We start from the raw sequence: 16773 nt of genomic DNA on the forward strand, positions 1-16773 counted from the left end.
GCCTCAGTGATACTTTTTTTTTTTTTTTTTCAACTGAACTGAAATTTACAGCTTATTGCATTAGAGGGAAACATTCTCCTGGGACTTTGCTGCCATCACACAAAATGACCCACCTTTCAAACTGAACCCTATGGCTTTTCAAGGTTTTTCGGCTTGACACCACCAACTACGTAGTAAAAGCTAATTTTCATTTCACACTATCACATGCTGCACAGTAATATCCATCCGTTTTTCCCTATTACACATCATTATAAATAAGATACACTGACTGATCCATTACACGTTGACAAGACATCTTTTCCTACACTGCAGGTGATGCTTCATTCTTAGGGGGCCTGTCCCCAGGATCAGAAAGTCAAACATGCTGCACAGTGCACTCCCAGTATAGGTCTGATGTCAGCTGCATCTGCCACTTTCACTGTTACTGTCCTTAGTATTCAGAATACTCTCTGAATCTTGCATCACTTGCTGTCCACAGTTATGATGCAAAGCCACTAAAAAGGTAAGCTGAAAATTTGGTGCAACTGCCATGGACTTAAAAGCAAGCTCAATACTTTAACACCATCCAGTATGAAGACTTCAGATACTAGCATCGGTGGACTACTTGAGGGGGAATACTATGAGTACCACATAACAGAATTTCTCACTGGATGATGGGGATGCCTTGATGTACAGGAGGTTCACAATTCTTCTTAAGGGGCTGCATCCAAAATTCCACTCCTCTTTCTCATTCCTTGTTTTCAGAACACCCCCCCCCCCACACACACACACACATTTCATCAACATGCCTTTCTACTTTGAACTGTAACTTTCTGCTTGTGCTATTAATGGTGTGGCTCTAAAGTATCCCTTCAACAGGCATTCATCTGCACAAAACAAAGCTCATCCATATCCCTATGCAAATATAAGTTAGACTAATTGATGGGAAAAAGGAAATTTACCCTGGTATAACCCTTACCCACTTAACAGACAGAAGCAGTGCTTAAATGCTCTGGCTTACAGTAGGGTCCCCTAATACACTGATGGTGTGACCCTAACAAGTAATCCTTTACAAATGAAAACTTGAATAAACTTATGGCAAGGATGTTTAAACACCTATAGGATAAAACAGATATGCAAAAAAAGATAACATGGCTCGGCTTAAAATATCCACCCAGGGATGACAGCCTAGACATTCTTCTATGACCCTACAGCTCAGGTGGAGAAACAACTCTTCCCCTCTTCCCCTCCCAAATAAATAAATAACTCTATTAAATTAATGTTGGTTCGTAACTTCTCCTCTGGTTGATAAAAATACAACTGACCTAATACATAAAACCAAAGGGACATAACCAACAACTTCCAACTTGTCAGTTTTTTTGTATTACATTCTGTTTTGTTTCTTCTCACATATCCTTAGCTGCCATAGCATTCGATTTTAAACCATTCACCTAAATACTTCCTTTTATCATGTCATCATAGATATAGGTAATGCTGAACCATGCGTGGGTTGTTGCAGTACACTTCAAAGGTGCATATGACGAAGCCATAAGGCTGAAAAAAATGACAAAGTACATTTGACAACCATTTCATCCAAAACTATGAAAATCTACAAATGGTATTTATGGTGTTTTTTCTCAGCATCAGAATTGTCATACTAGTAATTTAGAAGATTTTGTGTCAACTGGGAATTCCCAATGTCAGACTGCACCCTAAGATTTGTAGATATCTGTGTACCAGAACTGATTCACTGTGTGTAGTCTTTTCTCTTTTCTCCATAGGTGTGTGACCTTCCAGTTAAAATGCATAATTGGGTGTATGACAACTGTTAAGTACATAGTAATATCCTAGTACACAGTAAGGCCTGGAACTTCTTATTTCTATCCATCAGGTCAGTAGCATTCTTCCCATCCTTCAAAATCACTCAGACTTCCTCGCCAAAAGCTGGCTCTGTTCTTGCTCAGCACCAGGATAAACTACATTCCTAAATGTAGACAAATACCTATTCATAACATACAGCTCCTTACTTTCCCTTCTTCACTACTTTCTATCAATTTCGCTTCCCCCGGCTTTCTCTAACTATACCATAAGCTTGTTCTCTCACTTCATATTGCAATTCCTGTTTGTATTATACTAACTTACCTTTAATTTCTGTATAAACTAGCTAAAATTTCTCTAATTATTAAATCATTGTCATACAGCTTGCATCTATTATTAATCAATATTTCTGTATTATGTCTAATCTGGTACAGTTATTTATACTGTATATATTTTTGTACTATCTTTAAAGACTGTAAAACTATTTTTAAAATATTTTGTAATGTTTAGCAGCTTTTCTCTCCAGGCCTCCTCTGAAAATGCTAAACAGCACTTTGCTATTTAACAAGAATAAAGTATACAAACTGAATTTATTTAAAAAAAAAATTAGTAGTAGTAAAATGAGGAAGTGTGTTTGTGTAAGTGAGAGAGAGAAAGAGTTTGGAGGTACACGTGTGCATACTTGACAAAAAGAATACGAGAGACAGTGAGTAACATCTTTGTCCATCAACAGCATTTCCTTGACAACACGATGTATAAAACTCTAATGTCTGGCATTACTGACTGACCTCAATCCTCAGCAAATTGTCTTTCTTTCTACTGCACAGAGCAACAATATGTGACAAAACCAGGTTAGCAAAGAGGTACTAGGGAGGACAAGCGACAGCTGCAATAACTCTTCTCCCCATTCTCCGGTACATCTGAAGTACAATCAACCGAACTGTATATGCATTGCTATGTACATCAGGGAGAGTGTCTGTGCTTCTGAATGGGTAAGGGTACGTACGTGTGTGTGTGTGTGTGTGTGTGTGTGTGTGTGTGTGTGTGTACACATTAAATACTTGCATAACTTACATTTTGGATATAACATACCTCCTACAAATAAAATTACATATGTTACAGCAAGTTGGAAACATTAGCCAGAGGAACTATTCTACATTAAAAATGCAAAAACATGCGTAACAGCGCACCAAGTGCAATAATGCCCTCCAGAATGTGTTACTGTGGGAAATAATGCCCTTCCAGGGGTTTATCTGAATAACTTTACATTATTAAACATTCACACCTTTTGAAGTTAGCTCATTAGTTAAACTATCCAAAGAACCTTTGAAGTGAATGATAATTCTCGATATTAGTGACTATACTGTCAGTTTTAATATCCTCAGAAAATTTACTGAGACAAACATTCTTCAAGATTGGCAGGCAGGCATCAGAATGCCAAAAAAAGAAGGGGACCCTTTACAGAAACCCAAGGAATACTCCTAAAGTTTGAGCAATTGTTTCATACTCAAACCTGACACTATGTTTAAGCAACTAGTCTGTCACCCATCTAGCCACATAAATATTCATGTCAGCTTTTTCATGACTTCAACATGTCACGGTGACAGAATCAAATGTTTTGGCATAGTCTAAATAGACAACACCAACAGCCAAACCAAGGTCAAGAAAATTTATAACATTTTCATAAAAAATTTATCAAACTCAGTAGAAAAGGTATCCCTGACAAATTTATTTTGATATATATCAAAGATAAAATCTAACATATGATGGGAAGACTTCACACAAGACCATGTCCTAAAAGTATCAAAAGCTAAAAATAGTGCATTGATGGGTCCTGACAATATCTCTGGATACATCTTAAATAGCACGAAGCATGATTTAGTTACATCCCTAACACTGTTCAACTTCAGCCTCCATACAGCCTTTGAACCAAGTGTATGGAGAAAAGCTACAGTCATTCCCCTACATAACAGAGGACCTTCCACAGACCCAGGCAATTGCAGACCCATAGGTCTGACCAGCCTCACATGAAAAGCCATGGAAAAGACTTGTTATTACTCAATCAAGACATAGGGAACCTCAAAACATTGGATCCATCTCAGTTTGAATTCAAGGGCAGGTCATGCTTACTCAACTTGATTTAAAGGTCACCAAAACAATGTATGAAAGCAAAATGGAACACAATGTATACCTCAACCCAGGCAAATTCCCTACTCAAGCATAGTAAAAAAGTTAAATAAACTGGGAATAACCCCCTGTGTTAGCCACTGGATTGCCAAATGGCTCAGAGATAGGATACAGATAATCACAATAGGGGAAGTTACCTCCACAAGGAGAACAGTGGAGTGTCCCAGGGTTCTATGCTGGGACCTCTCTTGCTTGGCATCTACATTTCTGAAGTAAAAGCCAACATCAAAGGGTTTTAGCTGACTAAGTTGGCAGACAACTACAAGCTAAGAGCAGTCACTGAATCCTCAAATGAAATAGCCATCCTGTAGGAAGATTTGGTCCAAATAAATTAATGGAGCCAAAATTGTTGACAAACTAAATGACTTCCTGAAGGATTCAATAATGCTTTTTTTTTGGAATCTCCAACAGGGAACTGCCTCATTGACATTACTCCCCTAAGAGTTGACCCAATTGTTCGGGATTTGTATACTTACATGGACAGTGACCTAACGTCTGGCCAACATGTGTCTATGTTGTTAGATAGTCCTCCTATATTTTACAGCTTAGAAACATAGGGACTGTGTCTAGATCTAGCTGCCCTCCTTTATTCAGCCCTCATTAGGCCAATCATTGAAAACAATGCCCGCTTTGGTATGCAACTGTCCTAGCACATGCAACAACTGGGCGCCCACAGAGATACCTTACTAAAAGCATTCAAGACCTAAACAACATGTCCTACACAGATAGACTCAAAGCTTTTTCACTATACTCGATATCCTACAGACTGCTAAGAGGTGACCTGTGTCTGGCATACAGGGAAGTCCGACTCATTACTGATGGATTTACTGCACATCAAGTCAAATGGCATCAGAAATACTTGGTCTAGGGATCTAAACCTCTTCTGCAACATCAACAGTATGGTTTGGAGGGATAGCTATATCTCACAGATGATACTGCTGCTGTGGAACAGACTCCCCATCCACATAAAACAAAGCTCATCTCTGTCCATATTCAATACCAACTTAGATCTATGGACAGGAAACAAAAACTTTACCCCAGAACTGCCCCCTGTACTAGCAATGGACAGAGGCAGCTCCTAAATGCTTTATCACATGCATGGGTCCCCTTAAAGGTATGGTTCCAGTTACTCTCATTAGGGGTAATATACAATCAACCATGGGATAAGTAAGGCCAATCCATAAACAAATGGAATAGGGAAATTGGCTAGACTTAAAATGACCCAAAAGGGCTGACAGCCTACCTGTGAACCCAAGAGAGATACATGGCTCACTCAAAGAACTTCCCCAGGATGTAACTGAAGCTAACTGGTCCACCCCAATAGGGAGCAGAATACAGGGGGATTTAACAGTAGTCCATAAATGTTTAGATGATTATGCAATGGCTGCTACTGCAGGCAATTAATGTATTAAACATAATTCCTATACTAAAAATAGCTACAGTCGTAAATTGTCAAACTAAGTTTATATTTCTGAATTGGAACTACAGTCACCTCCTTCCATATGACAGGCATATAACCTTCAATTAATCATCTTTGCAATATGTCAGGGTAACAAGCTTTCAAATTTACCCTTCAAAAAACATCTACTCAAATTATCAGGCATGGCTGCAGAATGTGACAATATTAAATAATGCCCATCATCAGTTTGCATTACGGGGCAAATTCCTTTACTATCTGTAAATGGAAAATTTATGGAATCTCTTGCTTGTAAACTGCTGACAAAAACATCTGCAAAGATCTTAATCAGGTATCCTGGCTCAGTAATAGCTTTACACCAACTTTTAAAGTGACCACAGATGATTCATCCATCCCCAAAGGAGTGTAAATGTTTTAAAAAGGCTATATCACCCTCTTTTACATTAGTAGCCAAATTGATTTGATTTCATAATCAGACCTTGACTTATGAATAAGCTTAGAAAGATCTTTAGATGATAGTTGGAAAAGCCCTAAAGTTTTTCATATTTGTTTTTTTTTTTTAATTTTCATTGGAAACCCTGTGATTCCACTGGGTGGAAAGCTTTTACTGTCTCCAGAAGCAATACCAATAGGGACATATTTATCATACTATTAATATAATCCTAAAACTTGTTCCATCGCTCTTATTAACAAACCTTTGAATCTCAACTCCCGGTTCTATGATTATACTTCACAGTTTACTGCTACAAAGTCAGAATAACAAAATTTCCTGAAAGTCCCCTTCTCCTTAACTCTTGCAGAAATATTTGAAGCACCCTTAAAAATTACACAAACATGATCCAACTTCCCTAAATGACGCTTAATAATGCAAGACAATGCATGTAGTGTGCTAACTCCTCTACATCAAAACTGTTAGTACTCCTGGTATTGTCAGTCACTAACTGTGAGTCGTCCTTACATGTACTATGTTCAATTATTTTTTTAAAAGTCTTAAAAGAGATAAGAGCAGACCAATCAACACTTGGGGGGGGCATATTAATTTCTAGCTGGAATATCAAACTTGTTTGCAAAACTATTAATGCAATGACACAGCTTAACATCAGCCATACTTGAATTATGGGGTTGATAGAAAATGGCAATATCCGTACTATGAAAACGTCTATCAATTTTTACCGTTTCAAATTCTGACGACAGTAAGATAACACTGACTTAAACCTAGTGTTAACAGACTGAGGCACCCCCCCCCCTTTTATCTGTTCTAAAAGTATGATGTCCCTTGAAGCCAGGAATAGTTATAAGTTTAAGACTAAGTCTCAGTAATAAACACCACATCATAAGAATCTCTTGCAATGATTGCTTCCAGCTCAATTTATTATTCACATGTCTGGCATCAGTCAGCAGGAATTTCAAGGAGTTGTTAAGCCTGAGATTTAAATCTGGATCTTAATCATGTGCTTACCCACCAAATGATTACTCTGATGACTAAGACGCGTACTCTTGCAAAAATAAATACTGTGGCTATCCAAAAGCTCCTACACTAAAACAACTTTTTCAGAGTTTTTTTTAATAACTTCCTTCTATAAACTTAGTAAAGGACCTTGCTTGTTCCTTCATGGGACTTGTCCCCTGATTGACAACAATGTATCCTACAATTTTAAAGAAATTTTCATTATTAGTCCTGGTCATATCATTACAACCTGCTACCACAATAATGGTGCTGTATCTCAACTTTCTGTTACATAAACACTTAACACTACAGCTAATGTCAGTCATCTTCCACCTCTGAGGCAGGAGACCATAACTATATTCATCTGAACTCTGGGGAAGAATAGCCTTTAAACCTCTTAACACAAAGTCACCAATTATCAATATCAGCCCAGAAGCTTTTGAAATGGAAATGGAGGAGAGACCCACCATATGCTTAAACTAATTGCTTTATTTAAAGTAAAAAATAGCAAATAAATAAAAAAAATACAATGCAAAAAACAATTCTTATTACATAATTAAGAAAACAGTAAACAGCGATAACCTCAAGCATTCTAAAATGAAGCCAGAAACCATAAAATCAAGATTAAGGATCTACAGTTAATTAAGACCTTACCAAACTGATTTTCAGTTGCATCTCTTTCTACAGAATATAAACATACATTGTGGTGAAATTTTGCACATTTGCATGATGTGTCTATATTTCTTTATTTTTTAAGCCATTTGGTGAAAGCATTCCATTTTTTCACTATGTTTATTCATCTGAGATTTAAATGGGCCAATTTCCAGTTCACAAACTGTAACAATAGTATTTTAAGCTCAGACAGATGCTGGTGAGACATTTGTTTCCATCTCTTTGTGATACATTTCCTACCTAAGAGGAGAAGATACTGCACTTTCCACCTTGATAGTCAATGCTTCTAGTTCTAGTATGAAATTCTGTGGGAAGAGCTGTCTGGACCCGACAACTGATTATCTCGCTTACTTAGATCTTCTTTAAATTGTGCAGGCAAAGGGCATTCTCAAAATATGTGCAGCCAATCTGCAGGTTCATTCTCTGAGAATTAAAGGAGCCATAGAAAATATTTGTGAAATTCTGTCAAGTATATAGAAATATTTAAACTGGCATTGCCAGCCAAACAAAAAATAAGAATTTTCTAAACTTTGAAGCATATATTGGAATCAGTAAATCATCATTCCAGTCCTGGTCTGAAACTGAAATCTTTAAATCCCTCTCTCACATTATTCTGTACTTATTTGTTTAATTTCTCCAAATCTTTTGGACTTCTAATATTATGACAAGAATGGACCATATTCTTAAGTCAGGGTGTAAGAAAGGTTCATGAAATCAGTACTGTTTCAATCTTTGCTGTTAGACAAAAGTGCTCTTCAAAGGACCCACAATGTGCCCCCAACAAACTACTTTTGCAGTTCATACAGTGTTATCTTTATTGCTAGCATATCCCTCTGAAACAAAAGTAGCTACTAGCTGTAGCATAGTCCAGATACAGGTTTGATATATCTGGGTCCGTTTGTAGTGGCTGCTTGTTCAGAGCATGTTTTCCAGCCAATCTAGGCTTGGAAGGGGCCTTTCTGCACTCTAGTGAGAGGATTGTGTTGATTTGAACCTCTCTGGTGAAGGGTGGTTAGTCTAGGGCTTGGAATACGTATCCTCATTGGTTCTTTTCTCTACTAACAACTCACTCTAGTACAGAAAGTGAGAAATGTTATCTACACCAAAGATTTTGAATACATGCCCTCTCACACTCAAAACAGCAACACAGATGAGGTTGTCAACCCACCCACCACTACACGGGCACATAGTACACATCCGACACAAAAATCAACATACAGGGAAGGTTCTCTCAAAAATCCTACTGAGACAACAGAGACCTCCAGAACACAAGACTGCTAAAACTAACACAGTTCCCACAGCCACCATGACACATAGCAACACCAATGTCTTCATCTACCAAGCCCGTAAGGCGTAACACTCAAAAAACAACCTTTTTAGTCATTGGAAACTCTATAGCGAGACAAGTAAATGTCTCGCTCACCAGGGTGGACAAGGAGAAAGTCAGAGTCAGCTGCCTATCCTGTGCCAGGATTCATCAGATCACACATGCACTCAGGTCTCTCAGCAACAAGTACCATTGTAACTCTGTCAAAGTTCATGTTGGAGTGAATGACCTGAGACACAGCTCACTGGACAATATGAAGAGAGACATGACTGAGCTCTGAGTACATGTCCCAGGCAGGTATGTCCCTAACCTTGAGCATCATACTACCCTCACCTATAATAATGTCACAGTATAAACAAAAAATGATTGATTTCAATAACTGGCTTAGTTTTTGGTGTCATTCAAAGGAGATCCAGTTCCTATCAGCCTGAGAAGCCATGGTTGACAGACCTCTCAGCTTTGCAAGAGATGATTTGCACCTGATACCTCTATGCTTGGATCTTGCCTCCCCATAGTGCCTTTTTTAGGCAAGTCTTGAAAACAAACTTATCAACATGAAATTTGTCAATCATAACAAAATAAGGTTCATGCTGCTGAACACTAGGGGCTTAAACCAAAAAAACTGCATAGCCTGGAAGGATCAGTGGAAGATGTAGATGCCTGTGCAGTCACAAAAACGTGGTTCAAGGTCCGAGAGTACCCCTGACTTCCAAGGCTACAATGCCTTCCACACCTTCAGACTGCAAAATGAATGTGTGACAACTAAAGGAGGCAGTGTTTCTACATATATTAACAAATTCACCTCCCATCTAGTTAGACTGGATAACTCCACAAAGTTACTCCAAGTTCAGGTTATGGTGGGTAAGGCCTCCATTCAAGTCATAGCCAGTTAAAGATCCCTCTCCATGGGTCATGATGTGCATGAAGCTTCCTTGACCAAACTGGAGACAATCCAAATATTACACAATACTCTGCTTATGGGGGATTTCAATTATATCACCATCAGCTGGGAAGCCTACTCTAGCCTGAACCTGCTAGCACAAAAAGTTCCTTGACTTTATTAACTCAAATGTCCTGGAACAAACTGTTCATATCCCAACAAGAGGAGCAAACATACTAGATCTCGTCCTCGCTAACATGTCAAACAGACGCACTATCAAAACTGTTGGACCCACAAATTAGTCACATTCAAGTTGACACTAACACCGGAACTCAAAAAGGGCGAAATCACACAAAAACTTCACCAAGGCAAACTATACCCTCTTAGGTGAAGGTATAAATGCATTCTGAACCCCAGCCCCAGCAAGAAGTGTTAACTACACCAAAAAAGCCCTGTACAACCACTTGCATAGGTATACAGACTCAGCTGTACCAGAAAGAATCAAAGCCAGAGCCCCATATAAAAACAAGCTGCCATGTTGCTGTCCATGAAAACAAAGGTGAGACCCCAACAATGGAAAAGCATCTTTCTATGCCTCAACAGGCAACTATAAGACAACTTGTCAAATCCTCTAAGGGCCTCTGAGAAAAACTTAGCTAGTACAGCCAAGGATAACCATAAGGCCTTTTACAGCTATGTATTTAGCCTAAAAGGGCAGGACCCAAGCATATGCAGAATTACTGACCAATAGTATCACATACACTGACCCCAGTGTATGGGTCAGAATGTTGAAATGATGTTGAAATGAAAGGAGAGCAATACTGCTGGAATTGAATCCATCCTCAAGACTTGGTGAGTACCTTCATTATGTGGACCCTGTTTTACACAATCTCATGAAGACAACACTGATATATACACTGTATTTTATATAGCATATATCATTGACAGACGTAGGTTAAAAAAATAAAGATAGCTGGGTGCACAAGTCCCAGGATAAAAAAGTACCCAATCCTAGTAGGCACTCTGGTACTAAGACTGGAAAAAATGACAGTGTAGAATCCTCAAGACATGGAAATATCCCTACAATGGGGCTTGGCCAGGCACAGGGGGAGAATGCGCCGCCCCCCCCCCCCTACATTGTAGAAAAAAATAGCAGTCCACAAAATCATAAAAACTGATGGGCCAAAAAAAGAGCCATGCAGATGAGAGTGGACTTACTGAGGAGAAGAAAGATTATGTATTATTACTATTATTGTTAGAAGTCCAGAATTTCCAGACAAAAGATACACAAAAGGAGTAAGAGAGAAATTACAGGAAAGAAAAAAATACTTCCACAAGAAAAACTGTTAAAAACTTCAAATAAAAAATTTGCATTCATACACCAGATCCATGAAAAAAAAAAGTATGCAAACCAAGAAACCTTGTGCCATTTGGAAAAAGACTGAGGAAGTGCGAAATTTTAAAGAACAAAATTTAGAGATGTTTGAAGGGTATAAACAAATATGGACAATGTTTATGCAAAGGACAAAACCAAAGTAACACAAAAAAGCAGCCCTAAAGATATTCGAATAGAAACATAGGCAAAGGCATCCAGCTATGGAAAATTTCAGAATAAAAAAATAAGATTACAGACAGGAAATGTAGAACAGAAGATCAGTCAAGTAGAATTTAAAAGCATAAAAGATGAAGTTATGGAATAACTGCAAAGTAAATGATTCAGTGTAGAAATTCTAACTGGTTACATCATAACATGTTGGAACTAGTCCCCAAAGTAAGAAGAAACAGGAGGAGCAGGAAACATCTGAAGAAGAAATATGGACATGGGAAAAAAAAAAGAGATTTAATATGGTGGAATATTTATGCGAAGGAGAAAGCAGAACTAATCAGTGCAAAAAGAGCAGCACCAAAGAAATTTGAAGAGAAATACAGTCAAAGACATCCTCATACGGAAAGTCTTGCAATACAAAAAATAAGAAATAACAGAGAGGAAAACAGGATTAGTAATGGAAAAGTTAAAGAAATAGAAACTGAAGTTCTGGAGTACTTGCAAAGTGAAGGATTTAGTGTAGAAATTTTAACTCAGATAACACAACAGGACAGAGGAATGGACACGCAAATTAAGAAAAAAAAACAGTGAAGCAGGAAGCATCTCTTCAGTTGACAAATGAAGATACTTTGGAGCCTTCTATAAGAAACCAGTACAAAGGTTCAATTGGAGCTATACAGCAAGGAAAAGAACAGAAACCTGGCAACTCTGACACAGTCAATGCTGTGGACTGATAGACCAGTGAATTCCCATATGAAAGAGCAATGGATTACACGGGTGAAACTGAAGAGAACATGTCACAGGAAGATGTTATAGAACTTTCTACAGAGTGCCCACAAGAAATGGAGAACAAAAAAATGTGCCCTCAATTTACAACAAAATCATCAAAGAAAAGAGTTGTTTGATTTAATATAGATACACTAAGATCAATGAAAAACAGGCTACAGAAGGTCAATAAAACCCCAAAATTCATAAGTGTGATAAAACAAATGAACACAGCAATTAGGACTGTCCATAGAGATCCATGCACTACAACAGAAGTAAACAGGATACATTACTGTGCAGCTAAATTAATAACAAAATTCTACCACAAGAACACAGGGTAGTAAGGGAAAGGAAGGGGAGAAATTGAATACAGTCATGGAAGTATCGGACAGAGAAGAATATAACGCAGTTAAGACAAGTGTCACTGTTAGAAGAGTATAAAAGAGAGAACAGAGCAACAAAAATACTTAAAGACAGACGTGATGAAAACAATGCGCAGTACTGTAAAGGATCAGGATTCATCATGCACTATAGCAAATAATAAACTAAAAATATCAGCACAGGCAGAAAAACTTAGAAAATACACACATAAATACAAAGGAAAAATACAAAATAAGCAATTTACTGATGACCCAAATAAGTTTTATAGAGAACTGAGAAACGAAGTAAAAGGAAAGTACAGTTTTGTACCTACCATAAATGTAGATGTCCGAACAGGATAGCATCTGCAGTCCTAACAAATGGGGTTGTCCTGTCGTCAGGCAGCCCTTCGGTCGGCCGGATTCCAAAGTCTGGGTCTGGCCTCGGCTGGTGTCGCACTTCACCCGACGTCATCTCTGCTGGTCTTCGGGTATAAAGGCATCAGCCGACGCCATTTTCCTCAGTGTTTCTTGCCCCAGATGCCAGTTGCCCTCTTGGAAAACTAAATTTTGGGTAAATGCCAATGTTTCCAAAAAAAATAGTAGGCAAACACAAAAAATAAGCATGTATGTACATATATACAAACAAATACACCATAAGAGATCCCCCCCTAGCTAGCTATAAGGAGGGTAAATACCCTAGGAGTACCACAGAGGGGAAGGAGGGTGGGTAATCCTGACTGCAGATGCTATCCTGTTCGGACATCTACATTTATGGTAGGTACAAAACTGTACTATGACCTCCGTGCATACATTTGCCAAGCATTACAACTTACCTCTATACTCTAGATCCCGAGCAGGGTTTGCCACTGCTGTATTGCAAGGGATCCAAACTACACCATAATTCTTCTTCCTCCTCCCCTAGTTTGGCTATGGTATTCTACCCATTTGTTAGGACTGCAGATGCATCCTTGAAGGACATAGTACAGTTTTGTACCTACCATAAATGTAGATGTCCGAACAGTATTGTTCGGACATCTACATTTATGGTAGGTACAAAACTGTACTATGTCCTTCAAGGATGCATCTGCAGTCCTAACAAATGGGTAGAATACCATAGCCAAACTAGGGGAGGAGGAGGAAGAAGAATTATGGTGTAGTTAGGATCCCTTGCAATACAGCAGTGGCAAACCCTGCTCGGGATCTAGAGTATAGAGGTAAGTTGTAATGCTTGGCAAATGTATGCACGGAGGTCCAAGTAGCCGCCTCAATAATGTCCTTGGTAGCCACTCCTCGTAAGAAAGCTGTGGTAGTGGCTGTAGTCCTTGTAGAGTGAGGTCTTATGTTCTGTGGAATTTGCTTTCCATGGTAGGAGTAACAGAATCTTATGCAATTTCCTATCCACTTGGAGATTGTCTGTTTGGAAATTGCTTTTCCTTCCCTTCCTGTTGCATAAGCTACTAGAAGCTGGTCAGTTTTTCTATTGCCCTTGGTTCTGTCCAGGTAGTAGCGCAACTGTCTATGTACATCCAAGGTATGCAGCAGTCTTTCCCCCCTGTTCTGTGGATTGGGAAAGAAGGTAGGTAGGTGGATTGCCTGGTTTACAGACACTCTGGATACCACCTTAGGCATAAATGTAGGATTAGTTCTCATGGACACTCTATCTTGATGGAAGATTAGGAAGGGTTGTACTGCCATTAAGGCCTGTAGTTCAAACCCTTCTTGCTGAAGTAATTGCCAGTAGGAAAGCAGTTTTCCAGGATAGGTGTTGAAGATCTGCTGTTGCTGCTGGTTCAAATGGAGGGAGTGTCAATTTTTCTAGCACAAAGTTAAAGTCCCATGCTGGTAATGGTGGTTTCCTAGGAGGTTTTACATTCTTGATTCCTCTGAGGAACTGCCTGAGTAGAGGATGTGAGAAGACAGGGGGATCGAAGCTGTATTCTGCAGAAATAGCTGATGCATGTATCTTGATGGAGGAATAGGACAGGCCTGTATGGAGAAGCTCTGCCAAGTACTCCAGGATGTTAGCAATATCTATCTTTGACACATCTATTCCTCTTTCAGTACTCCAAATGACAAACCTTTTCCATTTTCCTGCATAGTTCCTTCTTGTTGAAGGTCTGCGGGCCTCAAGGATAATGTCTTTAACCCTTTGGAATAAATCTGGGTTAGTTGCTGTTATGTAATGTTCCAGGCAGTCAGTTGCAGAGTTTTTAGGTTTGGATGCATGATGTTGTAGTCGTTCTGAGTTTAACATCAAAGGCATCAGGGGTAGTGTCCACGTTCTCCCCCGAGCCATGCTCCTCAGCAATGGATACCAGTGTTGTCTTGGCCAATTTGGAGCTATCAGAATTATCCTTGGACGTTCCTCTTTGATTTTCAGTAGTACCTTGTGCATCAAAGGAAGAGGTGGGAATGCATATGCTGTCAGGCCTTTCCAACTGAAGGATAGAGAGTCCACCTTCCATGCAAGTGGGTGGTATGTCCTTGTGCAGAATTTCTTGAGCTGGTGATTGAGTGGGGATGCGAATAGGTCTATTTGTGGCATTCCCCATTTCTTTGTGATGGCCTTGAAGATGTCCGGGTGTAGCATCCATTCGTGAGCATCCGAGGTAGTTCTGCTTAACATGTCTGCTAGGATGTTTTCTTTTCCCGGTACAAATATTGCCTGTAACTGGATGTTGTAGCTCAGAGCCATATTCCATAGGTCCAGAGTCATTCGGCATAGGGGTATGAATGAGTGCCTCCCTGTTTGTTGATGTACCACATGACTGTGGTGTTGTCTGTCCTTATCATTAAATGGCCTTCTTTGAGGAATGGTCTGAAATTCTGGATTGCTAGTTTTACTGCCAGCATTTCTTTTCGATTTATGTGCAGGTGCAGCTGGTCTGGAGTCCATAATCCTTGTATGCATTTGTCCAGCTTGTGTGCCCCCCAACCTAGGTCTGAGGCGTCCGTTGTGATGGTTTGGCTTGCTTGAAAGTTGTGGAAGGGCAAGCCTGGGTTTGACTGGCATGCTTGAGCCCACCATAGGAACTCTTGTTTCAGGAATGGGATTAGTGGTATTTCGGTTTCTAAGCTGTGCCTGTGTTGAGACCATAAATTCTTTAGGTACCACTGTAGCTTTCTCATATGTAGTCTGGCATGGGGGACCAGGATTATGCATGATGCCATGAAGCCCAAGGCCTGCAGTACTTTCCTTGCTGTTAGTTTGTTCTGCTTTGTTAATGCCAAGAAGTAAAGAGGAGTTGTTCTTGTTTTTCTGCAGTTAGGAATGCCATCTGTTTTACTGTGTCCAATTCTGCACCCAAGAATGTTCTTGTTTGGGATGGTATCAGTCTTGACTTTTTTAAATTGACTGTGTATCCCAGGGCTTGTAGTAAGCAAATGACTCTTTGTAAGTCTTTTGTCAGCTTGCTTTTGTTGTCCGCTTGTATCAGGCAGTCGTCCAGGTATGGATAAATTTGGATTCCCTGTAGCCTGCAATGAGCGATCACTGATGCCAGGCATTTTGTGAATACTCTGGGTGCAGTAGATAAGCCAAAGGGCAATGCTGAGAATTGATAATGCTCTGATCCTGCAAGAAATCTGAGGTATCTTCTGCAATTTGGTCGTATGGGGACGTGCAGGTATGCCTCCTTGAGATCTAGAGTTACCAGCCAACACTCCTTGCCCAGCATGGGAAGAAGTTGCTGTAGGGTCAGCATTTTGAATTTTGGAACAATGATGAATGTGTTTAAGGCGGACAGGTCTAGAATAGGTCTCCAACTTTTCTCTTTTCTTGGTACTAGGAAGAGTCTGGAGTAGAATCCTTTGCCCTGTTCTGTAGGTGGTACCCTTTCCACAGCTCTCATCTTTGTTAATTGAGCTATCTGTTTTAGAGCTTCTGTTTTTGATTTGGAGGTAGGTTTGGCATTCCTCTTTTACTGGTAAGGTATGAAAATAAAACATGTAAACTTGGTCTATAGTTTGTAAAATCCACTTGTCTCTTGTGATATAGTGCCAATTTTTGAAAATAAGGCTAACTTTCCGCCTAAGGGTGCTGCTATTTGTTCCCTGGTAGGCGGTGTCAGAGCCAAGTCACTGTGATTGTCCTGTTGCAGTGGCAGTGGTTGTGTCTGTGCCTCGTTGGTTATTGCCTTGCCACTGGCGCCCTCTGTTGGCACCTCCTCTGGATTGATTTCTGCCTCTGGAACGCCTATTCCTGCCTCTCTGAGATTTAGAGGAGTCTGGAAAGGACCAATTTTGGAAGGCCAGTTCCTGCTAAACCTTGGGGCTGAACCTGTAAGAAATCTTTAACTGTTTGTACAGATTTTGCCTTCTCTTCCATTTTCTTCATTACTTGCTGGGCAGGAGAACCAAATAGACTGACCTTA

The 16773-nt window shown here is 39.5% G+C and overlaps 1 protein-coding gene across 4 annotated transcripts in view; it reads right to left on the reverse strand.

Annotated features, from left to right (window-relative positions):
- BBX (BBX high mobility group box domain containing) overlaps window positions 1-16773 on the reverse strand; it is a 2705004-nt gene that overhangs the window by 1519176 nt on the left and 1169055 nt on the right. The gene's annotated exons all lie outside the window — the stretch shown is intronic.

Source organism: Protopterus annectens, chromosome 5.part0 (genome assembly GCF_019279795.1).
Source record: "Protopterus annectens isolate FY-2018-M chromosome 5.part0, PAN1.0, whole genome shotgun sequence".
Classification (NCBI taxonomy): domain Eukaryota; kingdom Metazoa; phylum Chordata; order Ceratodontiformes; family Protopteridae; genus Protopterus; species Protopterus annectens.